The sequence below is a fragment of the Salmo trutta genome, chromosome 34 (assembly GCF_901001165.1).
Source record: "Salmo trutta chromosome 34, fSalTru1.1, whole genome shotgun sequence".
Classification (NCBI taxonomy): domain Eukaryota; kingdom Metazoa; phylum Chordata; class Actinopteri; order Salmoniformes; family Salmonidae; genus Salmo; species Salmo trutta.
This window is the reverse complement of record NC_042990.1, coordinates 550,730-573,321: the sequence shown is the minus strand read 5'-3', so window position 1 is coordinate 573,321 and position 22,592 is coordinate 550,730.

Genomic DNA, 22,592 nt, shown 5'->3' with positions numbered 1-22,592 from the left:
TTTGGTCACTTGTTAACTTGCTGTTTGTACAATCAGTATTCTAAAATGAATTTGATTAACAACTGATTTGAGAATTTAGGCAGTGTGAACAAGTCTTAGGTGTACGTCACTTACGCTACTGGCAGAGGAGGGGGAAGTACATAAATGTGTGGAATGATTACCCACATTACTAGACAAAGGTATTTATGACACAGACTAATCCCTTGTAAGTAATAATGAAACTGTAAGAACCTCTAAGAAACATGCACATGACGACACGTTCATGTCCACACGTAACACACCCCCTTGGCACCATTTACATCCCAAATGGCACCCTATTCCCTTTATAGTCCACTACTTTGACCAGGGCCCTATAGAAATGGCCTATACAGGGAATAGGGTGCCGTTGGGGACGTAACCTATGAGTGACTGAACCAATGAGAGTGGACAGTTCCTGACCAGATGAACTAATTAGTAAAACTGTCAGTAATGATGGATGTTTTCTGTCCAACACTTTAAACCCACAGAGGCTGTCATACCTATCATTCTACATCCCCCAAACACCTGGTTAGGCAGAGGCTCTAATACTGGACCTCCGCACTAGGCCTAGCTACATAGTGAACAGGATGGAGACAAAAAAGGAAAGAGTGGAGAGAGAAGACGATTCTCCACACCTGCTGGAACCAGACCATACCTCACCAGGTGGGACGAAATATGACTGGTTTTCCTTTAATACTGTTTTGTCTTTCCTCTCTCAATCTGATTTCATGTCGTCTTTCATGATTTAGTTGCTGGCTTTATTTCAGTCTCTACAATGGATAAGAATGTAACATGTATAGACTTTATAAGCAGACTTGTTTATTTCTCATGTATTTGCAGTCAACTCCATATTGAATCAATACAATGGACTCTGTCATCAACGTAGTTGTCTCCCAGTTCAAGACCTTTGCTGGGAATGGGAATGATGGATCCTCAAACACCCTGAACAAAGAGGAGTTCAGCAGCCTGGTGGCCTCTCAACTACCTTCTTTTGTCAAGATAAATGGTCATAGGTAGTGCACTACATCTGGAATAGGGTACCATTTGGGATGTAGCCTTAGCCCTCTTTAGCACCCACTTAATACTTGGCATCCATTTCGCAATACATTATCTAGAGCAGTGAGTGAGTGGCTGAATGACAGCCTGATAACAAGCATCCTATATGTGAGTGATTGCAGGCCTAATCCTTGTCTGTGCAATTTCTATTGCTCTCAGATGAGCTTGCATACCCCAACACACACACACACGCACCCAAAGTAGTGCACTATATAGGGAATAGGATGCTTTTTGCGACGCAGTCAATGATATTTGCTCTGGCATAAACCTTCCATTTTATTCTGCAAAATGACACTGCAACCAAAGTTTGTCGGAACTCAGACTCAGTGCCATATGATCTGTAGTATTCTTGACCATTAGATGGCAGAGTAGCCTTTCCATGCAGCTCATTGCTAACCCAGTCTGGGCCTGAATGGGTCACTGTTCCCTCTTTCCTCTCTGATTGCCTGCAGAATACCAGCGAAGCAGGCACGATCGAGCAGCTCATGTGTTCGTTGGATGAAAACAACGACAGGGAGCTGACATTTCTGGAGTTCTGGCAGCTGATTGGAAAACTTGCCAACAAGCAAGGGGGCTTTTAGCCAATAAAAACAATGTGTGGGATTCCGTTGAATGTGTATCAATGTGCAATTAAATGATCCTCTGTGTGGCAAGCTTTTTATCTGAATTGACATGCACAATTCTTCTTCAGTTGATCATTTTCTAAAGCAGGCTCCTTTGAATAAAAGGATCCATTGTCTTAACTCTCCTTCTGCCTTCTGTCTATTTTTGGTTCACTGACATCCATTACTCAGAGACGGACTGGCCATAGGGCAATTCTGGAAAATGCCAGATTAGCTGGTCCATCTTTAGCTCAGTGGGCCTGTCTAAATGGTGGATTGGAGGCCTAGAGGGGGAAAAATGGGCCTTCTCGTTGGAAATGCCGGGGGGGCGATTTCTGGTCCCAGTCCGCCCCCTGTCCACCACCCTTTTGTACATCCTCTCATTTAGTGTGGTGTATTACAACCTTTATTTAATATCATAATTGGATAGTAACACTATACTGCTCCCACAATTACATGAGTTACAGCGATCCTGTTCCACAGGGGTTCATAATGCCTATACAAAGCTGCCTTTCCAATCGTTACACAGTGATGTAAGTGCAGTCTACATCCCTGCTGCTAACTACCATCTCTGTCTCCCCATTACCAGTCTACGTTTTATTCTAGGTCAACAACGTATCCATTGGATACAGGAAAGTTGCTTGCCTGTCCATGTACTCTATTGTTTAATTACATATACATTTTGTTTGTTTAGTGAATGGTCAAAAATAGTGCACTATATGGGGAATTAGATGTTTCCATTGCAATTTTGATACTGGGCATCACTGTGGACTTTATATCCTAATTAAACACAAGGTGCCAGTGTGGGCGTGACGGCTGACAAATCACTGTCAGCACCGACAAACAATGACAAACAGTGTGACACTCCCTCAGGGCGAGAGATTGGGCAGGACTAGACTTCTAAGTGGGATCAAAGGTTGTGTGTGTGTGTGTGAGAGAGAGAAAGAGCACATGCATTTCACTGCAGTGGTCCTGTAGTGGTCTGGCTATCCTCCTAAGGCAGTTACCACTTGCTTGACTTGATTCTGGGTGTATGAGAGGGGTAAAGATCACTACTGTCCACACATTAGCCTTATGCCTCAATCACACCCACAGTGCTTTGCGTTTTCGTACACCAGAAGTACATTAATTTCCAATGAAACGCTGCATTTGCCTTGCAGCGTTGCATTGCAGAGAAAATTTCAGTGCGGTGCATATGTAGGATTTATCAAAAGTATGCATCAAACTATATGCGTCGAAGGCGTGACAGAAATGGTAGCAGAGGGTGAATGTTGAACTTTTGTTGCACACATATACAGATGATGCTGCGTACCATTTTGTGGAATGACAGTGTTGGTGTGATCTAGGTGTAAATCTAAACTTGTGTTAATTTCATAAAATAAAACTGGCAGTTAATTTTGGATATAAAGGGTTAAAAGCAACTCAACACTCAAATCTCTCCCTGTCTCATCCTCCCAGCCTTCTATTAATCCGAATATCCCTCATACTCGAATTATTGGCCTGGAACAATGCAAATCAGAGGACATAAACTAGAACCACATGCTAAAGATAATAGAATAGAGAGGAAATAAGTTCCAAGGTTGATATACATTTTTACCCACTCATAAAAGTTGTTTTACGACTCTCTTCCACATTCCCCACTTTCGCACTCTCCCAGGTACACGCCCTTTGACTTGTCAGGGGAAAAAGTTTAAGAAAAAACTAAATCACGGAAGAGATTCTACAGCCCTAGTTTGGCACGTTTTTGGGGGGGTTCTCAAACAGAGGACATAGACAGGAAAATAAACACAGAATTGGGCACATTTGAACTGTTTGCTTGCCCTGTAGGAAGTATATGGTGAGTTACATATTTTGTTCATGCTTTATTGAAAAAGTTTTGCACTGTAAACGTGCTTAAATCATAACGCTTATGCCACGTTTTAGATACACCCTTGCAGGAACTGTCTGATGAAACGTATATGCTCTAAGGGACAGTGCCAATGACGAAGCTGTCGGAGACTTCAAGAAATACTTTTTTTTAAAGTAGCAAATAGCAGATAACGTTCGATTTTAAAGGGCAGAAAACGATTTAACTACATGTCAATATTTATCATAAACGCATAGTAATTCTTGATCATTATTGATCAGTCATAGCGTGTGCACTCTCATACCAAAAATAGCCGATAAGTGTGCCTCTTTTGTAAAACGGATTGATCATCTAGCCTACCATGAGCAATATGAGCCTGTTTGGTTTGTACAACTGGCCTAAAATGTATTGACTACCTAAAGAACATATTAAACCTACACTGTAAAGGGGTTACCAGGCAGCTCGATGGCAAGTCAAATTCTGTATTTCATATTACAGTACAGTACACCTACTGTAATAGGGTATCAAAGCAAACACTTTAATGACACACAGTACATGACTATTAAACTGTAAAAAAGTAAATGCTACCGTAATTGGAATTAATTAATGGATTCATTAAAATAGCTGAGGGGAAGGATATGTATTTCACAGTATTTTACTGTAATTAAAGGTTTAAGACTTGCTGCCACTCCAATCAACCAGGTCTCAGAGCATTTCGTATTGTTTTGTACATAAATGCGAGATGTCCATTTAGTATGATATGTTACGGTGGTATCTATGGTGTCTATTAATTGTGGATGTACATCACCCATTTTGTATGATATGTTACGAATTATAATACGTATTATATGTTGCGAATTTGCAAAACGTACAATATGTTACGATTTTTCAAAACGTATCAAATGTTACGAATTCTAGCTAGGTTGCTAGGTGGCTAACGTTAACTAGCTGGCTAATGTTAGCTAGGCTAGGGGTTAGGGTTAGTTTAGGAGTTAGGTTAAAGGGTTATTAAGGTTAGGTTAGGGGAAGGGTTAGCTAAAAAGGTTAAGGTTAGGGGAAGGGTTAGCTAAAAGGGTTAAGATTAGAGTTAGGGGAAGGGTTATCTAACATGCTAAGTATAGCAAAGTATCTAAAAAGTAGTAAGTAATTGAAAAGTTGCTAATTAGCTAAAATGCTAAAGTTGTCTGTGACCTTTGGGTTGCTAGACCTTTGCGTTATACGTCCGCTCAACCACCCTTGCGAGTTTGAATCTCATCACAGACAACTTTTTGCATTTTAGCTTTAGTATATAGCCACAACCTAACTTGTTCCTCTCTTAATATTTCATGCCACACGAGCGGTAGTATTGTCATTACTCAGAGCACGTACTGTATCACATTCGCCCATTTGGAAAGGCAACACTCAATCTACTTTGGGCTCTGGAGTGAAACGGAAAACCTCTGGGTGTCTATATTTAATTATTTGCTGAGTTGTTTTTTGGCCTTTGCTCGACATAATAGTTGGTGTGTGTCGGAACTGAGGTGGGGTCAGAGCTGTCCTTGTGACGTTGGCTAAGTAATAGAAGCCCTGTGTTCATTAGTTTGGAGATGAGGTTGACTGTCACTGACCCTGACTGTGAGAAGGCATAGCCAGGTTGCAGCCAGGCCACCAAGTAAATAATACATGTAAGAATAGGACAGAAATGGAAATGCAAGAATAGTATCTGTGGGTTTTGTTGTAAAGAGTTTGAGGATTACCAGGGAATGACGGGTCATTGTGGTTCATGTAGGCCAACATCCGCGAAGGTGTGAACTCTGGTGCGCAGGGGTCCGTTAGGCCTACTTATCAATGTTTCTCCTTGGGCTTCACCTTTTCGTTGGGGCCATATTTAGATTTTGCTTGTCAATTCATAGTGCAATTAAAAACAATCTAACTAAAACTTTTTACATTTCAATAATCAGAAAGAATATATGTTTATCCAAACAGTCTACTCTAATGCCTCAAGTCTATAGAAACCCAGAGAGTAGCTACTACACTCTCATTGGACTTTACCCTTATCAGTTGCCTCTTTTCAATCACATATATGGTAGGCCTATATACAACCACATAATAACACATGTCTCTTCGGTAATTGGTATCAATCAATGTATGGTGTTAATGTAGATTTAGCAACAGTAAAGAGTGTTAGAACCACAGGGTCAAACTTAGTACCGTTTGCGGTTGACAGTAAGTCTTGGAGCTTGTCAGAGTGGACAATGAAAGTGTAGCTTTTAATATGCTGCCCTCGCTCTTTCTCAGCATAATTAGGCTAATATACATGTCTCCTAATTGCCTGTAGCCTGTGGATGTGGTGATTGCACTAGGAGAAGGAGGGGTTGGAAGAGAGGGGAGAAGAAGGTGATGAGGGGGTGCTGAAGTGTGACATGTTTCTTTACGATGGCAGATTTATTTACCTTCTCAAAAGCCCCCTCAAATTTCCAAAAACAGATTTAACAAGCAAAAGTCTATTGTAAAAAGCTATAAGGTACACTGTAACAAGAAGCACATGGCTGAGCTCTTTAATCACCACTTCATTAAGTCAGGATTCCTATTTTACTCAGCCATGCCTCCTTGCCCGTCGAACATTTTCTCATCTCCCACCCCTTCTAATGCGACTAGCCCCGACGCTTCTCCATCTTATTCCCCAGCCCCGCTACAAAGTTTCTCCCTGCAGGCGGTCACTGAGTCCGAGGTGCTAAAGGAGCTCCTTAAACTTGACCCCATTAAAACATCTTGGTCAGATGGCTTAGACCCTTCTTTAAGACCTCTAGAAGTGCAAGTGAAATTAAACACCAAATATTCAGTAATATACTGTAATGTGTAAACACTTAGGATCTAATCTGCTTGCACACATCCCGTGTATTTACAGTAAAATACATTTAATTCATCCACTCATTCATTCCAATTACGGTAGCATTTACTTTTTTACAGTATAATACAGTGAATTTTACTTTATTGTACTGTGTATCATTGCACAGGACTTTCTTTGATACCGTATCTATATTACAGTAGGTGTACTGTAATATGAAATACAGATTTTCACTTGCCACCGAGCTGCCTGTAAACTACTGTCAAATTCACAGTAACCCCTTTACAGTGTATACTTTTTCTTGGCATATGTGTGTACTTTGTGTGCTACATTTAAATAAGTTGACAAACGAGTGAGGTTGGTCAATTTAGTATCTCTGTTCACCGCTTTGGGGCAAACTAGCTTGGAGCAGAGTTGGCCTGTAAATTCCTATCCTGTTTAACTGATCTCCACTGACAAAGATTTATGAAATTCCTGCATGGATGTGTCACTCACTGGCATGCATTGTATTTTGTGCTCAGTGTGAGGGCAATCTTACACATACAGCTGTCTATTGTGAGTAATAGGACACATCACGCATATCTCATGCGATCAGTCCTACACTCATGGCCTATATTACATGCAGTACCTGTCGAAAGTTTGGAAACACCTACTCATTCCAGGGGTTTTCTTTATTTTGACTATTTTCTACATTGTAGAATAATAGTGAAGACATCAAAACTATGAAATAAAACATGGAATCATGTAGTAACCAAAAAAGTGTTAAACAATTCTAAATATATTTTAGATTTTAGATTCTTCAAATTAGCCACCCTTTGCCTTGATGACAGCTTTGCACACTCTTGGTGTTCTCCCAACCAGCTTCATTAGGTAGTCACCTGGAATGTATTTCAATTAACAGGTGTGCCTTATTAAAAGTTTATTTGTGGAATTTCTTTCCTTCTTAATGCGTTTGAGACAATCACTTGTGTTTTGGCAAGGTAGGGGTGGTATACAGAAGATAGCCCTATTTGGTAAAAGACCAAGTCCATATTATGGCAAAAACAGCTAAAAAAAGCTAAGAGCAACGACAGTCCATCATTGCTTTAAGACATGACGGTCAGTCAATCCAGAAAATTTCAAGAACTTTGAAAGTTTCTTCAAGTGCAGTCGCAAAAACCATCAAGCTATATGATGAAACTGGCTCTCATGAGGACCGCCACAGGAAAGGAAGACCCAGCGTTACCTCTGCTGCAGAGGATAAGTACATTAAAGTGAACTGCACCTCCGATTGCAGCCCAAATAAATGCTTCACAAAGTTCAAGTAACAGACACATCTCAACAACTGTTCAGGCCTTCATGGTCGAATTGCTGCAAAGAAACCACTACTAAAGGATACCAATAAGAAGAGACTTGCTTGGACCAAGAAACACAAGCAAATTTACATTAGACCGGTGGAAATCTGCCCTTTGGTCTGATGAGTCCAAATTTGAAATATTTTCTTCCAACCGCTGTGTCTTTGTGAGACTCAGAGTAGGTGAACTGATGATCGCCGCATGTGTGGTTGCCACCGTGAAGCATGGAGGAGGAGGTGTGATGGTGTGGGGGTGCTTTGCTGGTGACACTGTCTGTAATTTATTTAGAATTCAAGGCACACTTAACCAGCATGGCTACCACAGCATTCTGCAGCAATACGCCATCACATCTGGTTTGCGTTTAGTGGACTATCATTTGTTTTTCAACAGGACAATGACCCAACACACCTCCAGGCTGTGTAAGGGCTACTTGACCAAGAAGGTGAGTGATGGAGTGCTGCATCAGGTGACCTGGCCTCCACAATCACCCGACCTCAACTCAGTTGAGATGGTTTGGGATGAGTTGGACTGCAGAGTGAAGGAAAAGCACCCAACAAGTGCTCAGCATATGTGGGAACTCCTTCAAGACTGTTGGAAAAGCATTCCAGGTGAAGCTGGTTGAGAGAATGCCAAGCGTGTGCAAAGCTGTTGTCAAGGCAAAGGGTGGCCACTTTGAAGAATATTACATTTTAAATATATTTTGATTAGTTTAACACTTTTTTGGTTACTACATGATTCCATATGTGTTATTTCATCATTTTGATGCCTTCACTATTATTCTACAGTGTAGAAAATAGTAAAGATAAACAAAAATGCTTGAATGAGTAGGTGTGTCCAAACTTTTGACTGGTACTGTACATACAACCGTATTACTCATATTTAAACTCAGGGGCATACAGCACACACAAACACCCATGCACGCACACACACACACATACACACACACACACTAACATATTCACTATGTAAAATGTCTGTCCCTCACAAAATCTTGAAATGCCTTTTGAATTCACATGAGAGTGTGTGCTGTCCATAATAAGGGTGTGAGTAGGCAACAGAGATACAGAGAGAGATAAAAGAGACAGAGCGAGACAGATAAAGAATGAAAAAGAGAGATAGAGGAAGCGAGAGAGAGACAAAGAAAGAGAGAGAGATCGCAAGAGAGAGCTAGAAAAAGGTTGAGACCAGGCAGGTAATCCCTGAGGTAATCTGAAGCCCTGGCCGTGTGGTGGCTTCAGTAGATCAGATGACCTATCAAAGATCAGAACTTCCATTGTGCATCGCCGCTTGTCTCTCAGTCAGACTCTCTCTCACCTTCTTAGTTTATCGCGCATCGCCTGTCTGTCGCCTACCTACCCTATCCTACCAAGGCGTTCCAGACTCAACACCTGAAACGACAAGCCTTTGTATATCTCAAGGAGATTCATTGTTTCTTTTTCCACTGTGGTACCTATCTTTGTCTCCTTAAATTAGATTGTCACGAAAATAATTACAGTGCATTCAGAAAGTATTCAGACCCCTACCCTTTTTCCACATTTTATTACGTTACAGCCTTACTCTAAAATAGAAATAAAAAATGTTCCTCATCAATCTGCACACAATGTCCCATAATGGCAAAGCGAAAACAGGTTTTTCAAATGTTTGCCATGTATTAAAAATAAACATTTGAAATTCGAAATTGAGATCAGGTGCATCCCGTTTCCATTGATCATCCTTGAGATGTTTCTACAACTTGATTGGAGTCCACCTGTGGTAAATTCAATTGAGTCCACCTGTGGTAAATTCAATTGATTGGACATGATTTGGTCTATATAAGGTCCCACAATTGACAGTGCATGTCAGAGGAAAAACCAAACCATGATGTCAAAGGAATTGTCCGTAGAGCTCCGAGACAGGATTGTGTCGAGGCACAGATCTGGGGAAGGGTACCAAAAAATGTCTGCAGCGTTGAAGGTCCCCAAGATCACAGTGGCCTCCATCATTCTTAAATGGAAGAAGTTTGGAACCACCAAGCCTCTTCCTAGAGCTGGCCGCCCGGCCAAACTGAGCAATCGTGGGAGAAGGGCCTTGGTCAGGGAGGTGAACAAGAACCCGATGGTCACTCTGACAGACCTCCAGAGTTCCTCTGTGGATATGGGAGAACCTTCCAGAAGGACAACCATCTCTGCAGCACTCCACCAATCAGGCCTTTATGGTAGAGTGGCCAGACAGAAGCCACTCCTCAGTAAAAGGCACATTACAGCCGGCTTGGAGTTTGCCAAAAAGCACCTAAATGACTCTCAGACCATGAGAAACAAGATTCTCTGGTCTGATAAAACCAAGATTGAACTCTTTGGCCTGAATGTCAAGCAGCACGTCTGGAAGAAACCTGGCACCATCCCTACGGTGAAGCATGGTGGTGGCAGCATCATGCTCTAGGGATGTTTTTCAGTGGCAGAGACTGGGAGACTAGTCAGGATCGAGGGAAAGATGAACGGAGCAAGGTACAGAGATATCCTTGATGAAAACCTGCTCCATATCGCTCAGGACCTCGGACTGGGGTGAAGGTTTACCTTCCAACAGGACAACGACCTTAAGCACACAGCCAAGACAATGCAGGAGTGGCTTCGGGACTCTCTGAATGTCCTTGAGTGGCCCAGCCAGAGCCCGGAATTGAACCCGATCAAACATTTCTGGAGAGACCTGAAAATAGCTGTGCCGCAACGCTCCCATCCAACCTGACAGAACTTGAGAGGATCTGGAGAGAAGAATGGGAGAAACTCCCTATATGCAGGTGCCAACTTATAGCGTCATACCCAAGAAGACTCAAGGCTGTAATCGCTGCCAAAGGTGCTTCAACAAAGTACTGAGTAAAAACTTATGTAAATGTGATGAGGGAAAAATCGATTCAATCCATTGTAGAATAAGGCTGTAACGTAACAAAATGTGGAAAAAGTCGAGGGGAATACTTTCCGAATGCACTGGATGAAACTTAATTCCATTTGACCTAATATCTACCAGCATGTGCAACCAGAGGAGAGAAAAAAACATACAGAGACGCGTACAAAGCTCTCCCTCGCCCTCCATTTGGCAAATCTGACCATAATTCTATCCTCCTGATTCCTGCTTAACAAGCAAAAAAGACAACAGGAAGCACCAGTGACTAGGTCAACAAAAAAGTGGTCAGATGAAGCAGATGCTAAGCTACAGGATTGTTTTGCTAGCACAGACTGGAATATGTTCCGGGATTCTTCCGATGGCATTGAGGAGTACACCACATCAGTCACTGGCAACATCAATAATTGCATCAATGACGTCGGCCTTACAGTGACATACCCCAACCAGAAACCATGTATTACAGTCAACATCCGCACTGAGCTAAAGGGTAGAGCTGCCGCTTTCAAGGAGCGGGACTCTAACCGGGACGCTTTTAAGAAATCACGCTATGCCCTCCGACGAACCATCAAACAGTCAAAGCGGCAATACTGGACTAAGATCGAATTGTGCTACACCGGCTCAGACGCTCGTCGGATGTGGAAGGGCTTGCAAACTATTACAGACTACAAAGAGATGCACAGCCGAGAGCTGCCCAGTGACATGAGCCTACCAAACGAGCTAAATTACTTCTATGCTTGCTTCAAGGCGAGTAACACTGAAACATGCATGAGAGCATCAGCTGTTCCGGATGACTGTGTGATCACAGTCTCTCCGCTCTCCGCAGCCAATGTGAGTAAGACCTTTAAACAGGTCAACATTCACAAGGCCGCAGGGCCAGACGGATTACCAGGACGTGTACTCTGAACATGCTCTGACCAATTGGTAAGTGTCTTCACTGACATTTTCAACCTCTCCCTGTCTGAGTCTGTAATACCAACATGTTTCAAGCAGACCAACATAGTCCCTGTGCACAAGAACACTAAGGTAACCTGCCTAAATGACTACCGACCCGTAGCACTGAAATGTAGCCATGAAAATGTAGCCATTTTCAACCTCTCCCTGTCTGAGTCTGTAATACCAACATGTTTCAAGCAGACCAACATAGTCCCTGTGCACAAGAACACTAAGGTAACCTGCCTAAATGACAACCGACCCGTAGCACTGAAATGTAGCCATGAAATGCTTTGAAAGGCTGGTCATGACTCACATCAACACCATTATCCCAGAAACCTTAGACCCTCTCCAATTTGCATACCGCCCCAACAGGTCCACAGATGATGCAATCTCTATTGCACTCCACACTGCCTCTTCACACCTGGACAAAAGGAACACCTATGTGAGAATGTTAATCATTGACTACAGCTCAGCGTTCAACACCAAAGTGCCCTCAAAACTCATTACTAACCTAAGGACCCTGGGACTAAACAACTCCCTCTGCAACTGGATCCTGAACTTCCTGAAGGGCCGCCCCCAGCTGGTAAGGGTAGGTAATAACACATCCGCCACGCTGATCCTGAACACGGGGGCCACTTAGGGGTGCGTGCTCAGTCCCCTCCTGTACTCCCTGTTCACTCATGACTGCTCTGCCAGGCACGACTCCAACACCATTGTTAAGTTTGCAGATGAAACAACAGTGGTAGGCCTGATCATCGACAACGACTAGACAGCCTATAGGGAGGAGGTCAGAGACGTGACCGTGTGGTGCCAGGACAATAAACTCTCCCTCAATGTGATCAAGACAAAGGAGATGATTGTGGACTACAGGAAAATGAGGACTGCGCATGCCCCCATTCTCATCGACGGGGCTGTAGTGGAGCAGGTTGAGAGCTTCAAGTTCCTTAGATTCCACATCACTAACAAACAAACATGGTCCAAACACACCAAGACAGCTGTGAAGAGGGCACGACAAAACCTCTTCCCCCTCAGGAGACTGAAAAGATTTGGCATGGGTCCTCAGATCCTCAAAAGGTTCTACCGCTGCAACATCAAGAGCATCCTGGCAGGTTGCATCACTGCCTGGTAAGGCAACTGCTCGGTCTCTGACCGCAAGGCACTACAGAGGGTAGTGCGTATGGCCTAGTACATCACTGGGGACAAGCTTCCTGCCATCCAAGACCTCTATACCAGGCGGTGTCAGAGGAAGGCCATAAATATTGTCAAAGACTCCAGCCACCCTAGTCATAGGCTGTTCTCTCTGCTACCGCATGGCAAGTGGTACCGGAGCACCAAGTCTAGGTCCAAGAGGCTTCTAAACTGCTTCTACCCCCAAGCCATAAGACTCCTGAACATCTAATCAAAGGGCTACCCAGACTATTTGCATTGCCCCCCCCCTTTTACGCTGCTGATACTCTCTGTTATTATCTATGCATAGTCACTTTAATAACTCTACCTACATGTACATATTTTCTCGATTACCACGACTAACCGGTGCCCCCGCACATTGACTCTGTACCAGTACCCCCTATATATATCCTCGCTATTGATATTTTACTGCTGCTCTTTAATTATTTCTTACATTTATTTCTTACAACTGTATTGTTGTAAGTAAGCATTTCACTAAGGTATTTGGTACATGTGACAAATAAAATTCTCTCTCTCTCAACCACCTTGTCAAAAAAAACCTTACCACACCCTACCCTTCTTTCTCTGGGCAGAGAAAGCAGTCATGGAGTCGGCCATTCAGACTATAGTTGGTGTCTTCCTGAAGTCAGCCAAGGGGAAGGAGAGTTTGGGAGGGAATGACTTCCAGAAGCTGGTGAAGAGCCAACTCCACAACATCATGATGGTCAGTTAGACAGCAGCCTCCACACTCACCAGCTATAAATACTACACCTTTCTGAACTCTTTGACTGAGCTATATTTGTTAAGCTTAATATCACTTTATTCGTCAATTGTATGTCTGCTTTAGCCTAACCCCTCCGAAATACACACATACAGTGGTGGTCCGGAATTATTGTCACCCTTGATAAAGAGGACCAATAATGACTATATAAAATAAGTAATTCAAATGCTGAGCTATATTATTATATGCTGAGCTATATTATTTATACTAATTCAATTGCTCAGAGAAAGAGATTTTGTTTAACAAGTAATAAAAAAAATTTTCAAAAGGGTAGGGGTCAAAATGATTGACACTGCCTAAAGATTCTTATGAATAAAGTAGTCAAATGTTTAGTATTTGGTCCCATATTCCAATGACCACATCAAGCTTGTGACTCTTCTTGCAACCAATAAAATGTTATATACACTACTGTTCAAAAGTTTGGGGTCACTTAGAAAGGTCCTTGTTTTCCATGAAAACATAAATTAAATGAGTTGCAAAATGAATAGGAAATATAGTCAAGACGTCGACAAGGTTATAAATAATGATTTTTAATTGAAATAATAATTGTGTCCTTCAAACTTTGCTTTCGTCAAAGAATCCTCCATTTTCAGCAATACAGCTTTGTAGACCTTTGGCATTCCAGTTTGTTGAGGTAATCTGAAGAGATTTCACCCCATGCTTCCTGAAGCACCTTCCATAAATTGGATTGGCTTGATGGGCACTTCTTACGTACCATACGTTCAAGCTGCTCCCATAACAACTCAATAGGATTGAGATCCGGTGACTGTGCTGGGCACTCCATTATAGGCAGAATACCCTTTTTCCCTAAATAGGTCTTACATAGTTGGGGCATCAGGTAGCCTAGTGGTTAGAGTGTTGGACTTGTGGAGGTCTACAATTTTTTTCTGATGTCTTAGCTGATTTCTTTAGATTTTCCCATGATGTCAAGCAAAGAGGCACTGAGTTTGAAGGTAGACCTTGAAATACATCCACAGGTACACCTCCAATTGACTCAAATGATGTCAATGAGCCTATCAGAAGCTTCTAAAGCCATGACATCATTTTCTGGAATTTTCCAAGCTGTTTAAAGGCACAGTCAACTTAGTGTATGTAAACTTCTGACCCACTGAAATTGTGATACAGTGAATTATAAGTGAAATAATCTGTCTGAAACAATGGTTGGAAAAATTACTTGTGTCATGCACAAAGTGGATATCCTAACCGACTTACCAAAACCATAGTTTGTTAACAAGAAATTTGTGGAGTGGTTGAAAAATGACTCCAACCTAAGTGTATGTAAACTTCCGACTTCAACTGTACATCTAAGTAAGGAATGGATTAAGAATATATATACATATATGTCAGAGCAGCATTGGACTAAGATATAGTGGCATAGTATAGAATACAGTTTAAACATATGAAATGGGTGATGCAATATTTACACACAATTCAAGTCACTAAGATACCATAGAATAGAGTACAGTTTATACATATGAGATGAGTAATGCAAGATATGGAGACATTATTAAAGTGGCTTGTGTTTCATTTCCTTAAAGTGGCCAGTGATTCCTAATCTATGTCTATAGGCAGCAGCCTCTGATGTGCTGGAGATGCTGTTTAACAGTCAGAGGTGTAGTATAGAATACAATACAGTATATACATTTGAAATGGGTGATGCAATATGTAAACACAATTTAAAAGTGACTAAGATACCGTAGAATAGTGTGGAGTGCATTTTATACATATGAGACGGAAACATTGTTAAAGTGGCTAGTGATCCATTTCTAAAAGTGGCCAGTGATTCCTAATCTATGTCTATAGGCAGCTGCCTCTGATGTGCTGGTGATGGCTGTTTAGCAGTCTGATGACCTTGAGACTAACATATAAAATAGGGTGGGTTGCACCTAAAATTAATACATTCTTAAACTGGGTTAAATCAAGGTATGTCTATTAATCATGCTGCACAAAACAGTACTGCACCTTGTGATGTAAGGGGTCAGTTACTACTGAGGTCACCTCTGCTGGCGTCGCCTCTGAGTCATGTCTGCCCGTCTCTGTATCTACTCTGCACCCAGGACACGGACAGCTCCGAGGCGGTGAAGAATATGCGACAGGGCCTGGACGCCAACCAGGACGGTAAAGTCAACTTCGAGGAGTACATGAACCTGGTGGGCTACCTGGCAACCTCCCTGAGTGTGCAATGTACCGCCGCCGTGGAGACGCCAGCCGAGAGCGCTGCCACCGCACCGGAGATCGGGAGTACGCCAGCAGACATAGAGGAAGAGAAGGCAGAAGCAGAGGCACAGCCAGAGGAGGCATTGGCAGAGCCAGAGGCAGCCACAGCTGTAGAGGAAGAGAAGGTCGAAGTGGCAGAAAAGGTGGAAGAGGCGGAAAAGGTGGAGGAGCCAGCAGCAGTCGGGGAGAAGATAGAGGAGGCGTCATAGGAGTTTACCACTGGTCCTGTCCGGACATTACAATACACACCAACACCAAACTGATATACACCACACTACCCTAATATACACTACAGTACACTATACAACCCACCCTTCAAACAGGTGTGCTGCAATAATACCACACAACATTACAGTATATGTTGGAACCCCACAATAACACATTTATTTTCATACACACATACATACACCCAGTATTTGGTACTAAAATACACTAGTACACACTGCAACATACTATAAACCCCAATCCATACTTTCTTGATATACAGTATACTTAGTATTACTAACATGCATTACACTATAATTACTTACATTACAGCAGTACATGCCATTATATGTTGATATACTTCCCACTATATAGCACACTATAGCTCATTATATGGATATTTAATACATTCTGCCATTCATTGACATGTGACATTTTGACACACCCTCTGAAATGTTGGCACATTTCCACACATGGAGAACTCAATGACCTTGACATACACTGACACACATGCCACTATGTGTGTCATTGTATGATGCAATACTAAATGCATTCCTTCTCTCTCCCTTTGCATATTTACAATGACGTAATGCAAAACTATACTACAGTACATTCCACAATGTACAGTCAAGTCAGGCCATTTCAACTTGTTCTTCTGAGAAGGTTGCTTGGCTTAATGGTTTTGCATGATGCAAGTAAGCACTGATGCATGGATGCATGACATATTCTACACAGCAAATTCTCTAGTGTTAAATCAACACTGACAGTGTTACATTTAACACTGGTCCAGTGTCTATACGGTCCACACTTTTCAGTGTTGAATTAACACACTGCTTAGTGTAAAGCCTTATTTGCATATTTCCCAGAGTGCCTTGCCTTTCAAGTGAGGTGTAGAGTTACCACCCATGACTGTATTTGTTGGTGACAGAAATATGGTTGTTGCATTCATCAGTTTTAAGTCCTGTGGCCTTCACCAATTGAGATCCTATGTGAATATGTGCTAATTAAAATGGAATTATTTAACACAATGCAAAATGTATTTCATAAGGCCTTAGTTTTACCCTAATACAGTAACCTGAAACTCATGGTTTACAGGCCACATCAGGGGATGTCAAACATTTGGGATTTTTATTCACCTGCAACTTTCATTCAGATTGACTGCCGGGTTGAGAAGATTAAGATATGAGACTACCTAAACCATCTTTTTTTATTCCTTTTTCTCCCCAATTTCGTGGTATCCAATTGGTAGTTACAATCTTGTCCCATCGCTACAACTCCCGTACGGACTCGGGAGAGGTGAAGGTCCAGAGCCGTGTGTCCTCCAAAACACAACCCTGCCAAGCCACACTGCCCGCTTAACCCAGAAGCCAGCCACACCAATGTGTCAGAGGAAATGCCGTACACCTGGCAACTGTGCACTGCGCCCAGCCCACCACAGGAGTCACTAGTGCACAATGGGACAAACAGCCAAACCCTCCCCTAACCCAGATGACGCTGGGCCAATTGTGCACCGCCCCATGGATCTCCCGGTCGCGGCCAGCTGCGACAGAGCCTGGACTTGAACCAGGATCTCTAGTGGCACAGCTAGCACTGCGATGCCTTAGACCACTGTGCCACTCGGGAGGCCCTACCTAAACCATCTTAACTGGAACAACCATTTCAGTAACAGGTGCGAGAGTCCCAAGTAACAGATTGTATTACATGCAAAAAACATATACAGTACCAGTCAAAGGTTTGAACACACCTACTCATTCCAGGGTTTTTCTTGATTTGTACTATTTTCTACATTGTTGAATAATAGTGAAGACATCGAAACTATGAAATAACAATCATGTAGTAATCAAAAAAGTGTTAAACAAATCAAAATATATGTTATATTTTAGATTCTTCAAAGTAGCCACCCTTGACCTTGATGACAGTTTTAGACACCCTTGACATTCTCTCAACCAGCTTCATGAGGTAGTCACCTGGAATGCTTTTCCAACAGTCTTGAAGGAGTCCCAACATATGCTGAGCACTTGTTGGCTGCTTTTCCTTCACTCTACGGTCCAACTCATCCCAAACCATCTCAATTGGGTTGAGGTCAGGGGATTGTGGAGGCCAGATCATCTCATGCAGCACTCCATCACTCTCCTTCTTGGTCAAATAGCCCTTACACAGCCTGCTGAAAAACAAATGATAGTCCCACTAAGCACAAACTAGATGGGATGGCATATCGCTGCAGAATGCTGTGGTAGCCATGCTGGTTCAATGTGCCTTGAATTCTAAATATATCACTGACAGTGTCACCAGAAAAGCACCATCACACCTCCTCCTCCATGCTTCACGGTGGGAACTACACATACAGAGATCATCAGTTCACCTACTCTGCGTCTCACAAAGACACGGTGGTTGGAACCAAAAATATCAAATTTGGACTAATCCGACCAAAGGACAGATTTCCACCAGTCTAATGTCCATTGCTCATGTTTCTTGGCCCAAGCAAGTCTCTTCTTATTATTGGTGTCCTTTAGTAGTGGTTTCTTTGCAGCAATTTGACAATGAAGGCCTGATTCACAATCTCCTCTGAACAGTTGATGTTGAGACGTGTCTGTTACTTGAACTCTGTGAAGCATTTATTTGGGCTGCAATCTGAGGTGCAGTTAACTCTGCTGCAGAGGATAAGTGCATTAGAGGTAACTCTGGGTCTTCCTTTCCTGTGGCGGTCCTCATGAGAGCCAGTTTCATCATAGCGCTTGATGGTCTTTGCGACTGCACTTGAATAAACTCAAAGTTCTTGACATTTTCTGGATTGACTGACCGTCATGTCTTAAAGTAATGATGGACTGTCATTTCTCTTTGCTTATTTGAGCTGTTCTTGCCATATTATAGATTGGTCTTTTACCAAATAGGGCTATCTTCTGTATACCACCCCTACCTTGTCACAACACAAATTATTGGCTCAAACGCATTAAGAAAGAAAGAAATTCCACATATTGACTTTTAACAAGGCACACCTGTTAATTGAAATGCATTCCAGGTGACTACCTCATGAAGCTGGCTGAGAGAATACCAAGACTGTGCAAAGCTGTCATCAAGGTAAAGGGTTGCTACTTTGAAGAATCTCAAATATAAAATATATTTTGATTTGTTTAAAACTTTTTTGTTTACTACATGATTCCATATATGTTATTTCATAGTTTTGATGTCATCACTACAAATGAAAAAGAGTAAAAATCTAGAAAAACCCTTGAATGAGTAGGTGTGTCCAAACTTTTTACTGGTGGGTTTATTGAAACAATTCTAAAACTCTACCTGCAATAGAGCATGCTGGGAAATATGATAATGATGTGCTTGGTTTCGGTTTAACACTGCTTATTAAAACCAACACTGGGATTACTTTACACCAATGAGTGTTGATGTAACACTTACAGAGTGTTGCTGGGTTGCTGGGGTTCTTACTTAGTTCAGACTAGTCTTTCTCTCTTTCTCTGTCTTTGCTTTGTCTCATTTTCTGGAAGATCCAAGCAGGGCAGCATCTAGAGTTTATGGACTCCTCTCCGCTACTAGCTAGCCAATAGCCATGGATTTGGAGCTGGAAGATCAGGTGTGGTGTGTCCTAATAATGGCCTTCTAGTAAATAATTAAGGGGCCCAGGATGGAATTAACACCAGGGGACCCTTGTGGCCCCAAGGGAGCCCAAAATAGCCCTCAAGCAGCAGGCCACTCACCCTGGAAGGCCCCTAGGGGCCCTTGAGATTGGGCCCAAGCCGTTTCTCTATGCAACCCAATCCACTGGGACCAGAACCAGGAGGAAAGAGAAAAAAACAGACACCCAAACATTAAGAAAAGGGGCTCTTATAGCCTGTTGGAGACATCACACCTGACAACAGAAACTTGACCCTTGTTTAGGTATTGTGCAGGTATTTTTTCTACACTCTTAGATTTTTTTTTGCTATCTATAACCTAAAAGGGTTCTTCTGTTGTCCCTGTAGAAGAACCCTTTGAAGAACCCTTTTTGGGTTCCATGTAGAACCCTTTCCACAGAGGGCCAAAAGGGTTCGACCTGGAACCAATAAGCATACAACTATGGGGACAGCTGAAGAACCCTTTTGGAATCTTTTTAAAAATATATATTTTTGTTGTTTTTGTTTTCTTCCTGGTTCTGCTACCATCAGGTTTGCTGCGTTACCTGGTCACATCCCTGTTCTCTGTGTTGAGAAACCCTGTTTGACCTGCAACTATTTCCCAGTGCTTAAAACCATTGACTTAGCCATGGCTCAAAACCATTGCCTTAACCATAGTGGCCACATCCTTGGACAAAAACCAACACAAGAGTTACTTGATTACTGATAGCTATCTGTGACTCATCTGAAGATCCTGAGTTCCAATGAAACTGTCAGACCTGTGTTCAAATACTATTTGAACTCTTTTAAATACTTTCAGTGTTTGCTCTAGCCTGCCTGGAGTGCCAGATGGACAGGGTTTGCAGTTTTTTTTACTATTCTATTGGTCCATTAAGCAAGGAAATCTTGGCAAATGATTTCAAATAGTATTTGAACCCAGGTCTGTAAACTGCTTTACCCCTTAACCCAGTAGTGTTACACAGCATGTGACTATTGTTTGCTATATAATATTTTGTTAATATTACTACCTTTTATTGATAAAACAGCTACTATTATTTGATATTATAACTATTATTACTCCAGCCATTCTAATGGCTTGAATTGTACAACTTGCATGTAATATGATACTATTTTATTATGTATGTTTGGATTTGGACCACTAACGAGTTTTGGAAGCCTTAAAATAACTGTCCAGTGAAAATCTCCCTTTTAAAAACTCATACCCAAATAATGTTGTTGACTCGTCCTATTCTTGTTTTGTGGCCAAAGCATGAATTACTATTTGTGGCCAAGGCATATATTTCCTCATTTAACATGAGTCACATTGGCTCAATAGCTGAGCTGGTCAATTAGCTTCAGCTGACTGACTAAACTGACCAGAAGGGAGTGGTAGAAAGCTGTTTTTGCATGACTTTTTATGAATATTTTTAACAATCAGTAATATGTCCACACCACTCAAACACAGAAAAGCCGCTTTTTAATATACTTTGTTACCATTTCTGGGAAAGAAAACTATTACACTGATATTGTAATTAATGATAGGTCATATTTCAGAGAAATCTGGAAACCCTGGACACTTACTTTAAGGGAACACAGGGGTTGTACTGTACAGCCCAACACACAGGTTATTTACACACTAGCAATTATTTGTGAGATGTACACAGACAATTTGTTAATTGTAGTTTAATGATTTGTAAATTGTCGCATCATTAATAATACAACCATCAGAAAAAGCTCATGTTGCATCATACATGCAACCACATAGCACCACCGACCAGGACATGGAGATATACAGTGCCTTCAGAAACTTATTTCACATTTTGTTGTGTTACAGCCTGAATTCAAAATCACCCATCCACACACAATACCCCATAATGACAAAGGGAAAACATGTTTTTAGAAATGTTTGCAAATGTATTGAAAATTAAATACAGAAATCTCATGTATATAAGAATTCACACCCCTTAGTCATTACATGTTAGAATCACCTTTGGCAGCAATTACAGCTGTGAGTCTTTCTGGGTAAGTCTCCTTTGCACACCTGGATTGATTAATTTGTAAAAATGTGTCAAAACATAATTCCACTTTGACATTATGTGGTAGTGTGTGTATGCCAGTGACACAAAATGTCAATTGAATCCATTTTAAATTCAGGCTGTTGCACAACAAAATGTGGAAAACGTCAAGGGGTGTGAATACTTTCTGAAGTCACTATATAAATACATAGTTTGTTTATTATGAAAGGTTGAGCTTCAAACCTTCAGTGAAATAGAGATGATGTAAAATCTACTAGTGAGAATGACCTGTAATGAGGTCAAAATGTCACACTTTGACACTTGAAAATAGTCTTCCCTTTACTTATCCATGCATTTTACTACACTCTTGCGCTCTGCTCTTACTATGCTGCATTGCTTGCATGATTCATTAAAACTTAGAAAAGCAAAGTTTCATCTGTCATTCTTTACTCATCAGAACATGCTTTTTTTCTAAACCTAGTTAAAGAGCGTATTTTGTACTATAATATTCTAAACCAATGTATTTTACAGTGACACACAGCGACATTACTTTACGGTTGTCTGTCTCGACTATGTAAAAAACAATGGAGGCTGCTGAGGGGAGGACGGCTCATAACAATATCTGGAATCGAGCGATTGGAAACCATGTGTTTGACGTATTTGATACCATTCCACTTATTCGGCTCCAGCCATTACCACGAGCCTGTTCTCCACAATTAAGGTGCCATCAACCTCCTGTGGTGAAAAACCATGCCACGCACTAGCACCCTCTACAGTTAGCATCATGCTACATCTCCTGGTAGTGCTGCAGTGTGTGCATAGACATAGCCGCAGGAATTAGGGGTGCTGAGGGTGCTGAAAAATCAGAATTAAAAAATATATAATATAATAATTGTATTTATTTATTTTTTAACAAAAATAGTGCACTGGGCCTTTACTGGTATTAGTGGACCAATATATACCTATGTAGTGCAGGCAACAACAGCAAAAATCAGCATCTCTGCTTTGGCAAAAAAAGGTTTAATTAAGAACCGTATCTTGCAGGATTCAATAGTTGGAATTGTAAGAGTTGTTGCCCTGTCCCTTCCTCTGCGATTATCATTTAATGGA